This window comes from Ptychodera flava, chromosome 19 (genome assembly GCF_041260155.1).
Source record: "Ptychodera flava strain L36383 chromosome 19, AS_Pfla_20210202, whole genome shotgun sequence".
Lineage (NCBI taxonomy): Eukaryota > Metazoa > Hemichordata > Enteropneusta > Ptychoderidae > Ptychodera > Ptychodera flava.
In genome coordinates, this window is record NC_091946.1 from 14,957,482 (window position 1) to 14,972,364 (window position 14,883).

Consider the following 14,883-nt stretch of genomic DNA (forward strand, 5'->3'; position numbering starts at 1 on the left):
CAGGCTTTGCATAAACTATCTCCAACAAGGGCAGCTAGCTATTTATACCCCGCCCTGGCTTTTCAAAGCGATGGGCTGCGATATTTTGGTCTCACTTGTCAGGTTTTTTACTCGTTTACCGTCAACTCCACGCCAGCGAACTACATTCCATGCATCAACTAAGACTACAGTTGGAACATGTTTGACATTACTTTCCTTTACACGACTGTTATTTTGCGGTTAGTGAGTTTCATCTTACATAATACAGCCACTTACCGGCTAGAGATGCACTTTCTGCTATACACCTAGCACTGGGTGCTCTGGTACATAAAGTTCCGTCCCTTGAAAGTGAGCAATTTTTGAACACTGTAATTTCATCACCGATGACGTCTTTGAGGCATCATCACCATAGGACAAGATTGTCAAGTCAAATGTGACAACGGTACTTCAGAGATCGCCTTGTTTTCCGGAAAGTAGTAATGGCTGCGCCTTTCCGAAAGATGCCTGACCATCTTGTCGTCGTCTGACACGTGACCCCATGAAAGCAAATAACAATATATGACCTGAACTGTGTGACGTTTACAGGATATTTTTGTTAAGTACGGTGTTTTCAATCGGGGTCAAACTCACAACGTACGGCAGGCGGTGGCACCCAGTCACCCAGAAGAGAAGTCAGAGACAAAACTGCTCGGCCAAATCCAAAGTCTCAAAAATGATTGTAATAACCGAGCTTATAGTTGTTACATTGTTTTCTGACTGTGACCCCTCCACACACTGTAGAGTTCATGAAGCACTTACGCTCGTACACTCACCATAATACATCACATAAAACTTTATCGAAGCAATGAATACATCGCTTAAACTGGTGAAATTTCATGTATTGATGATTCGTTCATAAATTTCATTTTATTTATTTGTTTATGATTTGTAATCACTGGTACAGTGTAACATAATAGCCTAAGCACTGCATCTTCTTCATAATCTCACATTTGTTATCACATTTTTTTCTGACAAAACAACATTTACGACTCGATTCCTACAAAATGCTATAGGGAGCTTTCAGTTATTACGATAGGGAGGCCGCTATTTGCAGAGGTGGACCGTAATATTAATAGTAAACCTACCCAACTCATTACCTTTTCTAAAATATTACCACATTAATATTCTTTTCAAAAATTGTGGAACATGACCCTTCCCTCCTCATAGTTTACTAGAAAATATTGAAATGCGTTTGTACCCTCGACACAACTGCTGACGTTGTTATACATAATGATATTCAGACTAATTACCGAACAGATATGTATTGCCTTGATTGATTCTTTGCTTGCGTGACACTTTAGTACACAGATCAAACTCACCTTGATTAATGCTGATGCTGTGATTTATAAGGTTCACCACACTCTACCTGGTCGTGTCACTGGGCAAATATCAGATGTGCGGTGTGCGTGTCTCTATCGCTATCAATGTCACTATAGATTGACAACAGCCTGTTCAGCATGTCAATATCATTATCATCATCACAGCCAACATCATCATTATCATCATCTCCAGCTTTTCGGCTGCTGTTTGTTTAAGCCGCTTTCTGTACTTGACGTAGTCCCTACAGTGTCTCTTGTCTAGGTCTTAGTCATTATACGACGCGCCTCAACAATTAATTTACAACTCAAAGGAAGGACATGAGAATATCACATGGTGAATTTGTAAAGTGTCAGTCATAAATAAGTGTTTTAAAATGTAGAATGTCGATATAGAGCTGTCTTGATATTAAAACTGGCTGTCATTATTTTATATTTAATCATTATAATATGCTTGGCGATTACCATATACCAATGGCCCTATCACTTCATCCAAGTGACGTTTAACGTAAAATACCACCGTGATATTTCACGGTAAACGTCAAGATATGCACGATAAACGTCACTAGGATGAAGCGATATGGACATGTGTATATAAAAATGGCCAATATACTGATAGCATACTTGTGTACGTAAAAAAGAAAGTTCCGGAATGTTTTGTATAGAAGTTTTGGTTGTTTCCGGACGAGTCTCTTCAGGAACTCAATGATGTAGGGTCAAGGTTACGTTCTGCAGACTCGAGTTCTCTTTAGGCTAATCTATGTTGTGCAAAAGAATACCTGTGGCGTGTTTTTTTTTAATTTGGTTAGAATAACAATGGCAAATTTAGAAGCTTTATGTAGTTCAGGCATGTAAATGTACAATGCAATAATATATTATCACTTCTGAAATTTAGTCAGGGAGCTTGCTATTAAAAATACGCTAGCGCTGACACCTCTATTTTTAGATCTCAGGAGTGTTTGGCACAACGGTCTTCCGCAGGGACTGTTTCGAATGGTCCCTGTTTTATTCGTCCCTTCCTCAGTGTGAGGGACGAGAAGAAAGAGCGCCCTCTAACATTGGGTATTTTAGTCTACTCTGTAACCACCGAAGGCGAGAGTATCTGACAAAACGAGCGTATCTGCCAAAAATACCGACTTTGGGGCTGTGACGCTATTCTCTGGTCGAAAATAATTCCGAAATATAAAACTTTGAGCGAGAAAATGAACACGTGGCATAGAAAACAAACCATCATTATATTTAACAATTTCATAATACTGCCAAACAATTATCAAAATCAGTGAATGGAAGTGGTCACACACCCCTTGATCCATCCACTGCCTACATGCCACATGAGTCGCAGATGAAATTTGCTGCTGACCCGTCTGGCTTCTGCCAACTCAGGGTTAAATTAGTTCAGCCTGAGTGAAGTCACATGAATTTGCTTTGTGATGTCGATACACTTTTTGCCAGAGATGATTTGATATCCTCAGAGCTTGGAAGATGGAGTGGCGTTCGTTGTTTTCCCCTCCCTGTTCCACTTCACTTATAAATATACTTTTCCATCTCGCCAAATTAAGGCAACGTTGCCCAAATTTCTCTTCTGTAATTATATAAAGGATTTTTCGTATATGCTTCGAGCACACACTACTGCCAACATTCCCTTTTCCTGTCGTTGTTGAAATATTTATGTACATGAAATACCGAAAATAAACATAAGAAAATGTATTGCTGCACGTAGTTGACATCTAAACCTACGTTAAAAAGTTTGAAAGAGAATAGAGGAACCTTAACTGCATTGAGATTACTGATGGAGAACAAGGTGATAGCAAAAGAAGTAATCATGGACTCATGGTCTGTGAAAATGACATAACTGTTCAGCGATCTTTATAGATCGTAAAGCCTTCTCAACCGAAACCACTTCTGTTTTTATTAGAAAAGCAGTAATGAGTAGTACTGTGTGCGGCACAGGGAAGATAGAAGTTATTTGCACTTAAGTGACACAAATAACCCAAGTGCTTGGGAGGTCAAGACAGAGCGTTATCCTCCTGGCATACAACATTTTGAATATAACACATGAAGAAAGAGCGCCCTCTAGCATCGGGTATTTTAGTCTACTCTGTAACCACCGAAGGCGAGAGTATCTGACAAAACGAGCGTATCTGCCAAAAATACCGACTTTGGGGCTGTGACGCTATTCTCTGGTCGAAGATAATTCCGAAATATAAAACTTTGAGCGAGAAAATGAACACATGGCATAGAAAACAAACCATCATTATATTTAACAATTTCATAATACTGCCAAACAATTATCAAAATCAGTGAATGGAAATGGTCACACACCCCTTGATCCATCCACTGCCTACATGCCACATGAATCGCAGATGAAACTTGCTGCTGACCCGTCTGGGATCTGCCAACTCAGGGTTAAATTAGTTCAGCCTGAGTGAAGTCACATGAATTTGCTTTGTGATGTCGATACATTTTTTGCCAGAGATGATTTGGTATCCTCAGAGCTTGGAAGATGGAGTGGCTTCGTTGTTTTCCCCTCCCTGTTACACTTCACTTGTAAATATATTTTTCCATCTCGCCAAATTCAGGCAACGTTGCCCAAATTTCTCCTCTGTAAAGGATTTTTCGTATGTGCTTCGAGCACACACTACTCCCAACATTCCATTTTCTTGTCGTTGAATTATTTATGTACATGAAATACCGAAAACAAACATAAGAAAATGTTAGCTGCACATAGTTGACATCTAAAACTACGTTAAAAAGTTTGAAAGAGAATAGAGGAACCTTAACTGCATTGAGATTACTGATGGAGAACAAGGTGATAGCAAAAGAAGTAATCATGGACTCATGGTCTGTGAAAATGACATAACTGTTCAGTGATAAAAGTTTGTTATAGATCGTAAAGCCTTCTCAACCGAAACCACATCTGTTTTTATTAGAAATGCTGTAATGAGTAGTACTGTGTGCGGCACAGGGAAGATTGAAGTTATTTGCAATTTAGTGACACAAATAACCCAAGTGCTTTGGAGGTCAAGACAGAGCGTTTTCCTCCTGACATACAACATTTTGAATATTACACATTAACATTGGGTTATTTGGTGACCATTCCGGTATTTGATTAGGTAATATTTCAAATTTGATAATATGTTTATGTCAGATGGCATTTGCCATGGTTTTAGGGCAGATGTACCCTTTGGCAAGGTAGTCATTACGTTAGTTGCCATTCGCCTTTATCGATCAGATGGTCGGTATTTCGCAGTAAATTGTATTTTATCATAATTTTTGGTCTGATTTCCTAGTAGCAAAACGAAAGTTATTCATAAATAAAACAGTGGTGGCGCTCTAAACAAGATACTCCGCTGCAGCGAGTGACACAGCATAACAGAAGCGCATGAGTACTACTAGCAGAGGTCAGATCTTTGGCCATACGGAGAAACTTTTATGAGACAAAAATGTCATTAGATTTTTGCGAAAATTGTAGTATAAACACTTGTATATTTTTTTGATGTTGTCACTCGCTGCATGACTGCTACAAAAACATGTTTGTGTTAGCATATAGCTTTGTTGGCAGTCGTTCTATATTTGACAGATTTATTATTGAAAATTTTGAGCATAAAACATATTATATGGTCGAAATCCTTGAAAAGTCAATATCTTAATTTACACTATAGGACATAGCCTTCACTCTTCAAATTGCAAAACACTTCCCTTTCATGCTGTGCCCTATCTAACATATTGGCATCGCAAACGTTTACTGATTCACACCTGTAGTGCGTCCTATTTGATTGACAGCTTGCAACCCTTTGTTATGGCCGCTTGCCATGATGGATGAAGACAAAGAGAAATACTTTCATCGATCATACTCAGCTTTATTTATGTTCAAATCATAAAATTTTATCGACACATTTAATCACCAGACGTTCATAGTTAGGAAATAGTAAGTGCATGCAATTAAGTTGCTTCGCCTGTGACCATTTTGGCATGTTTTTTTACGGCGCGATCGAGCGTGATGCTACCCATGCTTTGCATAAACTAACTCCAACAAGGGCAGCTAGCTATTTATACCCCGCCCTGGCCTTTTAAAGCGCTGGGCTGCGATATTTTGGTCTCACTTGTCAGGTTTTCTACTCGTTTACCGTCAACTCCACGCCAGCGAACTACATTCCATGCATCAACTAAGACTACAGTTGGAACATGTTTGATATTACTTTCCTTTACACGGCTGTTATTTTGCGGTTAGTGAGTTTCATCTTACATAATACAGCCACTTACCGGCTAGAGATGCACTTTCTGCTATACACCTAGCACTGGGTGCTCTGGTACATAAAGTTCCGTCCCTTGAAAGTGAGCAATTTTTGAACACTGTAATTTCATCACCGATGACGTCTTTGAGGCATCATCACCATAGGACAAGATTGTCAAGTCAAATGTGACAACGGTACTTCAGAGATCGCCTTGTTTTCCGGAAAGTAGTAATGGCTGCGCCTTTCCGAAAGATGCCTGACCATCTTGTCGTCGTCTGACACGTGACCCCATGAAAGCAAATAACAATATATGACCTGAACTGTGTGAAGTTTACAGGATATTTTTGTTAAGTACGGTGTTTTCAATCGGGGTCAAACTCACAACGTACGGCAGGCGGTGGCACCCAGTCACCCAGAAGAGAAGCCAGAGACAAAACTGCTCAGCCAAATCCCCAGTCTCAAAAATGATTGGTTCAATAACCGAGCTTATAGTTGTTACAGTTTTTCTGACTGTGACCCCTCCACACGCTGTAGAGTTCATTAAGCACTAATAACACCATAACACATCGCACAAAACTTTATCGAAGCAATGAATACATCGCTTAAACTGGTGAAATTTCATGTATTGATGATTCGTAAATAAATTTCATTTATTTATTTATCAATGATTCCTAATCACTCTTATAGTATAACATAATAGCCTAAGCATTGCATCTTCTCCATAATCTCACATCTTTAATCACATTTTTCTGACAAAACGTTTTCGACTCGAGTCACAACAAATGCTATCGGGAGCTTTCAGTTACTATGATAGTGAGGCCAGAAGGAGGAATTAGCATGTGAATAATATACCATTTCATATGTGGTCCTACTTCCAATCTTACTTCAGAAAAGCAAACTTAGATCTTAAAGTACCTTGGAGGCGCTGTTGATAGTCTCGCAATTTCTTTGCGATTTTATGCTGCTCTATTTTAGTAAACAGGACAATGAGGGGCTTGACATTGGTGTCCGATGTTATTCCCATGTCTTGTAGTTCGTTTATCAGTTCCAAAGCATCGTGTATTTTTTCAAGCTTCTTGGCAGGTATAGTTCTCTTGCAAAAATATTTGATCGTATGGAAAGTACCTGGTCAAATGGAATATTTTGGCAAAAAGAAACACTAATTACAAGAAAATTACAATCACATTTCACATGAGTAATATTTTTATAACGATAAAGAAAACAGCTCTCTTTTAACTCTGTCTGTCAGCCTTTCTGTCTGTCAGCCTTTCTGTCTGTGTGCTGCTCCTCTGTCTCTCTATCTTTCTGTCTGTCTCTCTCTGTCTCTCTCTCTCTCCCTGCAAATCAGAATTAATTATCATTAATGTTTATGGTTATAATGAGTGTGATGAAAGTAGAACTAAAATGTCTGCATTCAATTTGCAGAAATTAAGCAGGTAGTTGATTTCAAGGTACACCCGGAACGTGGCCACTTTACTTGATATTAATAGTGAAATTATAAATAGTGAAAATAGAGCGAACTGATTTGTCGAGACATGAAAATAACAGTGTTGTACGGGCAATATATCGCAGATGTAACTGAACTACAGGCTGTGAAAATAAAGTTTTCTTCCATGTATAAAAAGATAAATAACAAGATAGACTAATAAATTTTGGGAGAAAGTTAAGTAAAGCTCATGGGATTACTGTTTGAACCATTAATATTAATATGTAAAAAGAACTAAAATATCTAGAGAAAAACTAATAATTTTTCCAAATGGCGCTTAGATATTTTTGGTCCGCGGGAATGTTGTTATATGTGTCGACGCAAAACATATGACGACAATGCGGAACGTCGAGCAAGTGTCAATATTCATACAAATCGCCTCCAAACTTTCTTTCCGTTTCAAGGATAAGAACCATGGTGAGGTGGCTAACCATAACTTTATGTCAGGATTGTGCACCTTAGGTTAAAAAAATGAAATATGGCACATTACTAGTTTGACTAATTCTGAATTTTTTATATGAATCCAAATCAGAAGCGATCTCCAGTGGCTAGGAACATGCATATTGTATCAGCTTTCAGTAACACGCACAAATACCACTATCGAATGCTGTATTTCCATTACATATGATCATAATTGATGTGTATTCAGATTTTATGTAATATAATCTTCCACAGGAAATAAATTTGCACAGTTTGATATTGATTCCTGACATTTTATTTATAAACCATCATAAGAACAGATGTAAACGGTTTCGTGAGTCTTCTTCGACCGTACAGGTGTCCATAAAATTAATCAATAGACAGTGTTTTTTTATAAGAAGCCGACAACAGGTGAAATTAGATGGCTCTAAAGACATTTTCGCCGGCCGGGATCTTGCACAAATATTATTGCATTGCAAGAAAATTAATTACGGCTTCACGAATTATCACAAGATAGCAACGCGGTATTGTAGAACAATATTATAGGTTAGAAGGCTTGACATCAAAACAATCTTTTATTGAGTTCACGACAACATGTGAGGTCAGTTGCATGCTCAATTCAAGTCATACTGTATATTTTTATCTAAGAGGCTGAATGTACGCTCAATCTTAGTAAGTCATTATTATAAATGGGTATAATATTTTGCCATTATCTTAGTACAATGTCATAATGGAGACTAGATGGTGAACGATCAGTGGTCACTTTTTATGTTTGAACGCACCAAGAACATTCTCCAACGAAATAAATATCAGTACCTACTTATTTACATGTATGTTGGATTTTGAATAAAAAAAGTGTCATGACGTTTGCATTTTGGATGTCAAGTTATTTTTAGTACATTATGGTCACATATATATTATCGCTGATATTCTTCGCTCACCCTCTCCAATGCTTTCAGAGATGTGATACATCATGAAGTCGAAAGGATGATATAAGATGTCTCCGCTGTATTGCCCAGCCGAATCATCTTTGTTGATATCGAGACTTCTGCTTTCCGTTGTCTTACGTTGGGATTCTGCCATGCTTGAGTCCTAAGAAAATACACTGAGACACAAGATGGATGGTAATGGGTGAACAAACTGTAAAACTCTAAGCTTATATGAAAATAAGGGCTGTAAGTACTAGTTATCGTGTCACTATGACACTTCTGGCCTATAAGAAGGGTAAATAGCCTACAATCTACATGCATCAAGTCTAAAATTAATGAGATTATAAACAACTAAGATTGTTCAACTTTTGCTGTTTACAATTTCATCATCATTTAGTTGCACATTGACCAGAAACTGACTGTGTTTCTGTGAAACTGGAACGTTTTGGAGGGAGCAGCCACCTCGAAATGAAGATGATGACGGTGAGTATGAAGATACAGAGGAAGGGAGGAAGAGAAGGAGAAAGAGATACAGATATAGTACTTGGTAACGCTGACAAAAGTTCTTCAGAAAGTGAGAACAGGGATATCAAACAAGAACTATTTCAAGTGACGAGATCTGTTCGACAGTGCAGTACATGAAAATACCACTACTATGAAATGACGATTATGCTATATTATATCATACCAGTATATTGATGGCGCAAATACAGCTATCTGATTGGTTGAGACGTGTAAAGAATCGTTGTATTTTCACAATATACCACGGATGGCACACGCGCGAATTCTCGGCAAGAGGAAAAAATCCTTTTTTTATGCTTCATCCCAAAATTTTAATATTATATAATAGCAAAAAGGCACGCTTAGGACGGTATATCACTCGATTTTGACCGGTCCAGTTCATATATGCATTCTGCATTGCTCGTGCATATATGTCCTGAACTGGTCAAAATCGCGTATTATATCATACCAGTATATTGATGGTGCAAATACAGCGATCTGATTGGTCGAGACGCGATATTGTGGCGATATACCACGGCTGGCATGCGCACTAGCTCTCATGTTCACTAGCTTTTATGACGTTCCACGCCAGAATTTCAATACACTGTTATGATATAAAAGCAATAAATCACACCCAGCGACGGTATACCACTCGATTTTGATCATTTCACTTCACATATGCACTCGCTATCGCTCGTGCATATATGTCGTGAACTGGTCAAAATCTCGTGGTATACCATCGCAGGGTGAGCTTTATTGCCTAAGAATACAATCGCTGGGGGTGCTTTAACCCCCAACAGCAGGATAAATGAAAAGTGTTAAGCTTCCAAACAAGATAATATTTGTGCAACTAGCATTGTTATAATTTTCAAATTACATTCAAGTCCGGACTTGAATTAATTTGTCAACAATATAAATGATCGTATCATCAACATATTGAATAAGTTAGGATATGATGGGGTATGAAACAAGAAACTGGTGTTTACTCATAGCTAAATTATGAAAACCAAAAAAGTTCCATATAATGTTGTAGATAGTGTCCGTAAATGTTGTTTAGTTTTAATAATCTAATGAGCTCAATAGCATTGACAGGGGATCATATTTTAGAATTGACGAAGCCATCGTTTCAGTCCTTAGCCGAGTGTCTGGAATAAAAAAATCAGCAAGAATGAGGCTTACTCAACTGAGCTGTAGATATGTATTCTATCACTTACCCTAAGAACTCACAAAGTTACGAGTGATTAATCATAACGACCGCTCTCTGTATCCATTCATGTTTCTTCTAAGCCTCAGAACAAAGTCATTTACACCGTTTCGTTTGACGATGCGATGCTTTATAGTCACCAGGTGATTATTCAGTTCCGTTATTCTCGTTTTTACCAATTAACCTTCCGTTCCTTTGAAAAGAACCCATAATCATGACTTCAGTGTACATTTTAATAATCTCACGATATCATCCAACAAGTCACAGACAACCTTAAATCTGTACATTTCGTATCCACAGCAACAAATGAAACAATACAGAAACTGGTATACGTGTAATTTTATTTGTCCCGAGTGCAGTCTATCTATTTAGGATGTTGTGACTTCATTTGGTGAGTTGTGTGTCAGGAACTGGCCGTTGCAGCCAAATTTTGCTAATTCAGTTTGTGTTCAAATTATGACGCCACCTGCAATTTCAACTGAAGGTTTGTAATAGGAATATCATCACAAGGTGGCAGTCATAACTTTGATAATTATTTTTTACAAGATAATCCCGAGAATACTCGAAAAGTACCTGTTTGATGAAGTATCATTTGCCTTTATGTTGCATTCTCTTAGTTTACAATCACTTGTTGGCTCAAAGTGTGGCGTATGAACAATAAACTATGTATATAGTGCGTTTGTTGTGGTGGCACAGTTGGACTTTGGAACCCATTTATAAACCGTGACTTGATAATTGCGAAAAATGTTACCATCACTAAAACTCTACAGGCCTTACACATTCATCAGCTTCTTAATACCAACAAGCAATTGATAATTCTTGGCGGGGACAATTTGATGACCAGGAGTTATGGCTTTTTAACTGACGTTTCCCTTTTTACAGGACACACTGATAAAGCACTAAGCTGTAACATTTAAATCTCACCTGTTAGGTCTTCAGTTGCGTAAAGTTCTATTCACAGTGTTTGCCCATAAACTAAAGTACAGGCTCACTTGCAGAAGGTCTGAAATGACGCTGCTCTCTTAAACCACTGCTATTTTGACGGTTTGCTTTAACTACGTGTCGCGACCTTGACTATCCAGCTATAGAAGCACTTCCTGGTATGCATATAACACTGTGTTGCCAATATATCATATTAACGTTCCGGAAAGAGCTAAACTATTCTATACATCGCTAATTTCAATCGACTGATGCCGTCTAGGAGGTACCACCATCCTGAGAGAATTTCGCTATCTAAGTCACTGTTATAACAGCGATACTTTAAGTGATATACTTGTTTTCCGGAATGTGTAATGGCTGCCTCAGGTCTCGAGACCTTTGTCCTCATATAACTTTTGACCTCATGAAAGCTAATGACAACGTAAACCTAAACTCGTTATATAGTAATGCCACATTTTCAAGGCCAAACAGTTTCCATTTATTTATGATTCGATATTCTTTAAATGGTGTAATATGACTGCTTACTACACTGCAACACATGACTTGCATTAATCCGAAAAAAAATAATAAGGAAGTTTAAACAATGTCGATGACGTCACAGTCCCCGCCGATAGTTAATCATTAATATAGTTACATTGATAATGCAGCGATATCTGTTTATGAACAACACTCAGTGTTTGAGCCGTGGGAGGTGTTGCTAAAGTAGTGTTGGTAAGGTTTGAGCAATGCAGAGTTTTGTTATATTAACTTAAGGTATTTTGTGAAATGGTTTATGTTGTCTCGCAGTGAAAAACAACCGGCGTTAATACAAGTGTTGCACTGCTTGATATAATCATAAATATGAACGATCTCCCTAGTACTTTTAATTTCATGTAGGCTACCGCAAGACGAACAAATGTGAACAAGATCATTACTACAGACTTGAATACAAATAATCGCTTATATCTAAAAATAACTAATTTCCGGTCACAACACTGTCAAAAACTGGAATTCTTAAACTCTAAATTGTCAGAGACCGTGGATAATTCAAACAAGTATCAGTACGACAAACAAACAAAAACAAAGCTTAAACCTTCTCTCCTACACTAAGTTTGCAAGTGTCGCAATTTGCCATTTTAAACTCTCTTCTGAAGCTATGAATTGCTGAAGTAAATCGTTGGAAATTAAAATTGTTGACTAGCTTTTGGATATTGCAAAACAAGATATGAAAGGTGATTGGCTAATACACATGTTATGTACTCAATTTCCGCGCATTATAATCTGAAGAGAGTCTAACACCTTCCAAATGTACGCAATAAGTCTCGTATATCATTTGCGTGTGCTAATAAACTCGACCTTTTAATGATATACAAGCTACGAACACTCATAACAAAATCGGAAAATCAAATGATGTGCACTTGAACACTATACTAAATGTACATAATAATTTTGCACAGATTGAATGGCAATCAGACAGCAACAAATTACAAGTCAATGGATCTGAATATGAACAGATTGTAATGCAAAACGAATACAGGCGTGCTCAAGTCTTGATACTAATTATCTTTAATATTTAGATAAACGATGATACTTGGGAGGGTAACGGCGATAAAATGTCATTAAATCCGCATTCTAACGGAGAGGAAAAAGATTAGTGCACGTAGAATCACATGACCAACAAATTTACTATCTTCAAATACAGTAATAATTAATGTATTTCACTGATGCTCAAGCATCACGAAACTTAATCCGTTGTTTTCCTCATGGAGAAAGTTACTGCCAGTATTGGTATTTCAGTGGTATTAATAGTTCTGTTTCGGTAGATTTCATATTGATCACATTGCGGAGATATCTAGATAGCTTTATAGGGTGCGCCAAATATTTCAAAAATATTAGTCGTTACAGTATAAAATTAAACTCTCAAATTTTCATTCTAAAATTCTTAAACACGTATGAATAGTAAAGAAAAAAGTCATTTTGTCAATATGATCACATTTTATCAATGTGACTTTTCATAAAAATAGCATTTATCTTAACATATATGTCAAGTGTATATACTTAAACTACTGCCAATCCGAGTCGGGGGAAAAAACTTTAAATGGCAAAAAAAATGTTTTAATATGAACTGAGATGGAACTGAGCTTTTTCCGAGTGGCTTTGGTATTTTGGGATGATTTTCTTATTGTGTTTTTTTGTACGTAGCATTGCTTTTTACTTGTATTTTATATTATCCGAAAATCAGCATTCATTGCACATTTTACGCGAGATATATATTTAATACTAGTATGGGTAAATGACTTTTTCCAAATCGTTGCAAACTGTTTATCTCCTATTGCTCCTTAAAGAATATTTTACAATAAGTTTTAAATGTTTGATATTTCTGTCCACTTTAGGAATTATACTTCTCTTATTTCCTGCCGTAACTCTACCGAATTTTGATAAACAGTTGCACGCCATCTTTATTCACACATTTAATGACACGTATAAGATAAATATAGTTTTTTACAAAAAGTTACATTAATAGAATGCGATCATCTGAACAAAATTACTTTTTCCGTATTATTTATACATGTTTAAAGATTTATTTAAAAAAGAAAAATTGACATTTCACTTTTACATTGTAATGATAAATATTACATGTGGCGCCCCGTAGATCAAGCTTGTAAGTTTACGCATGAAAACATTACGGAAGTTATTTGAACAGAGTTGGAGATTTGTACTATTTATATATTATATTCATGACGTTGCATCTGTCTCGTTTCTGTAATTATTTTGTTTACAGTTCGTTTGAATTGTTTGTGATTTTTAAAGGAGTACTTGGAAGTTTACCCATTTCTATAGTCCACTTCGACTTTGCTTTGTATGTAGATAATAAAATTAATGTTGTGAAGCATCCCCTGCATTGATTTCGTCATTATTAGTCTGATAAGGCCAAACATAAAAAGTTTGTTTCTCATCCTCGAGCGCGTCAATTCAGACCCGCCGCGTCACCTTTTTTTCTGCTCATGAGGATAAAATAAAAAAATAAACGCAAAAATACGCGACGATAGTGCATAACACAGTGCTGTATAAAACAGACAACTGTAAATAAAATAACTGACACTAAAATTCTATTCAGAACTGTACACATTTGTCTCTGTTGTATTAAACTGTCAAAACTGTGCATCGCTGCACTAAAAGTCAAACCACCGAACTATTGTTATGCAAAAATACTAAAGCAACACTGCTGTGCATCTATCTCTGCGTGCTTTTCAATGTTGTTTCATAATTTTTTGCGCGTTCTTCTTGGTTGAAGAATTAAAAATTGAGAGAAAAAATCCGTGTCACTGCATCGTTTTTGCAATATGTCTAGGATGAGAAACATTAACTTTTTATTTTTCTTGGCCTAATATGCAAATGTATGTAAATGCGAAATTAAGTGGTTCCAGGTATTGTTTTGATTTTTTGAAGAGTAGTTCTTGTCAGGCCAGTGTCTTTAAGAATTTGTCGATGTCAAAGTTGTTGTAGTTCGCGCCTTGGAAATGAAAGCCTTTCGTCAGGTTCAATATCATCAAGCAAAATCTAAACCATTCTCTTTCAAAATCAAGAATTAAAATCGGAAGTCACTGTGTAAATTTTGGTACTAGAGGAATAAATTAACCGATATCCATATTCGAAATTAAAACAGGTCACTATCCCCGTTTTATCTCTATGGGGAAAATAAAATTCTTAATTTCCACTAGGCCGGACGGGATGTTTTTTTTTACCCCATAGGCTTCAGTTCAAACTGAACACCCACAAGTGGCAGGTCAAAGGAATATTGTAAAAGTTTAAGAGTCCGAATATCTGTCCCCAAGGCGCATTTTACCGTTTACCG

General features: G+C 36.9%; 1 protein-coding gene across 1 annotated transcript in view; it reads right to left on the reverse strand.

Annotated features, from left to right (window-relative positions):
- Positions 1–11,431, reverse strand: part of LOC139118663 (cell division control protein 42 homolog) — a 103,971-nt gene extending 92,540 nt beyond the window's left edge. The window contains exons 1-5 of the mRNA XM_070682079.1: positions 11,034–11,431; positions 10,120–10,302; positions 8,417–8,580; positions 6,485–6,906; positions 5,598–5,844 (exon numbers count right to left, since the gene is read on the reverse strand). The gene's annotated coding sequence lies outside the window, so the exon portion shown is untranslated. The remainder of the gene's footprint in view (positions 1–5,597; positions 5,845–6,484; positions 6,907–8,416; positions 8,581–10,119; positions 10,303–11,033) is intronic.
- Positions 11,432–14,883: the final 3,452 nt, after the last annotated feature.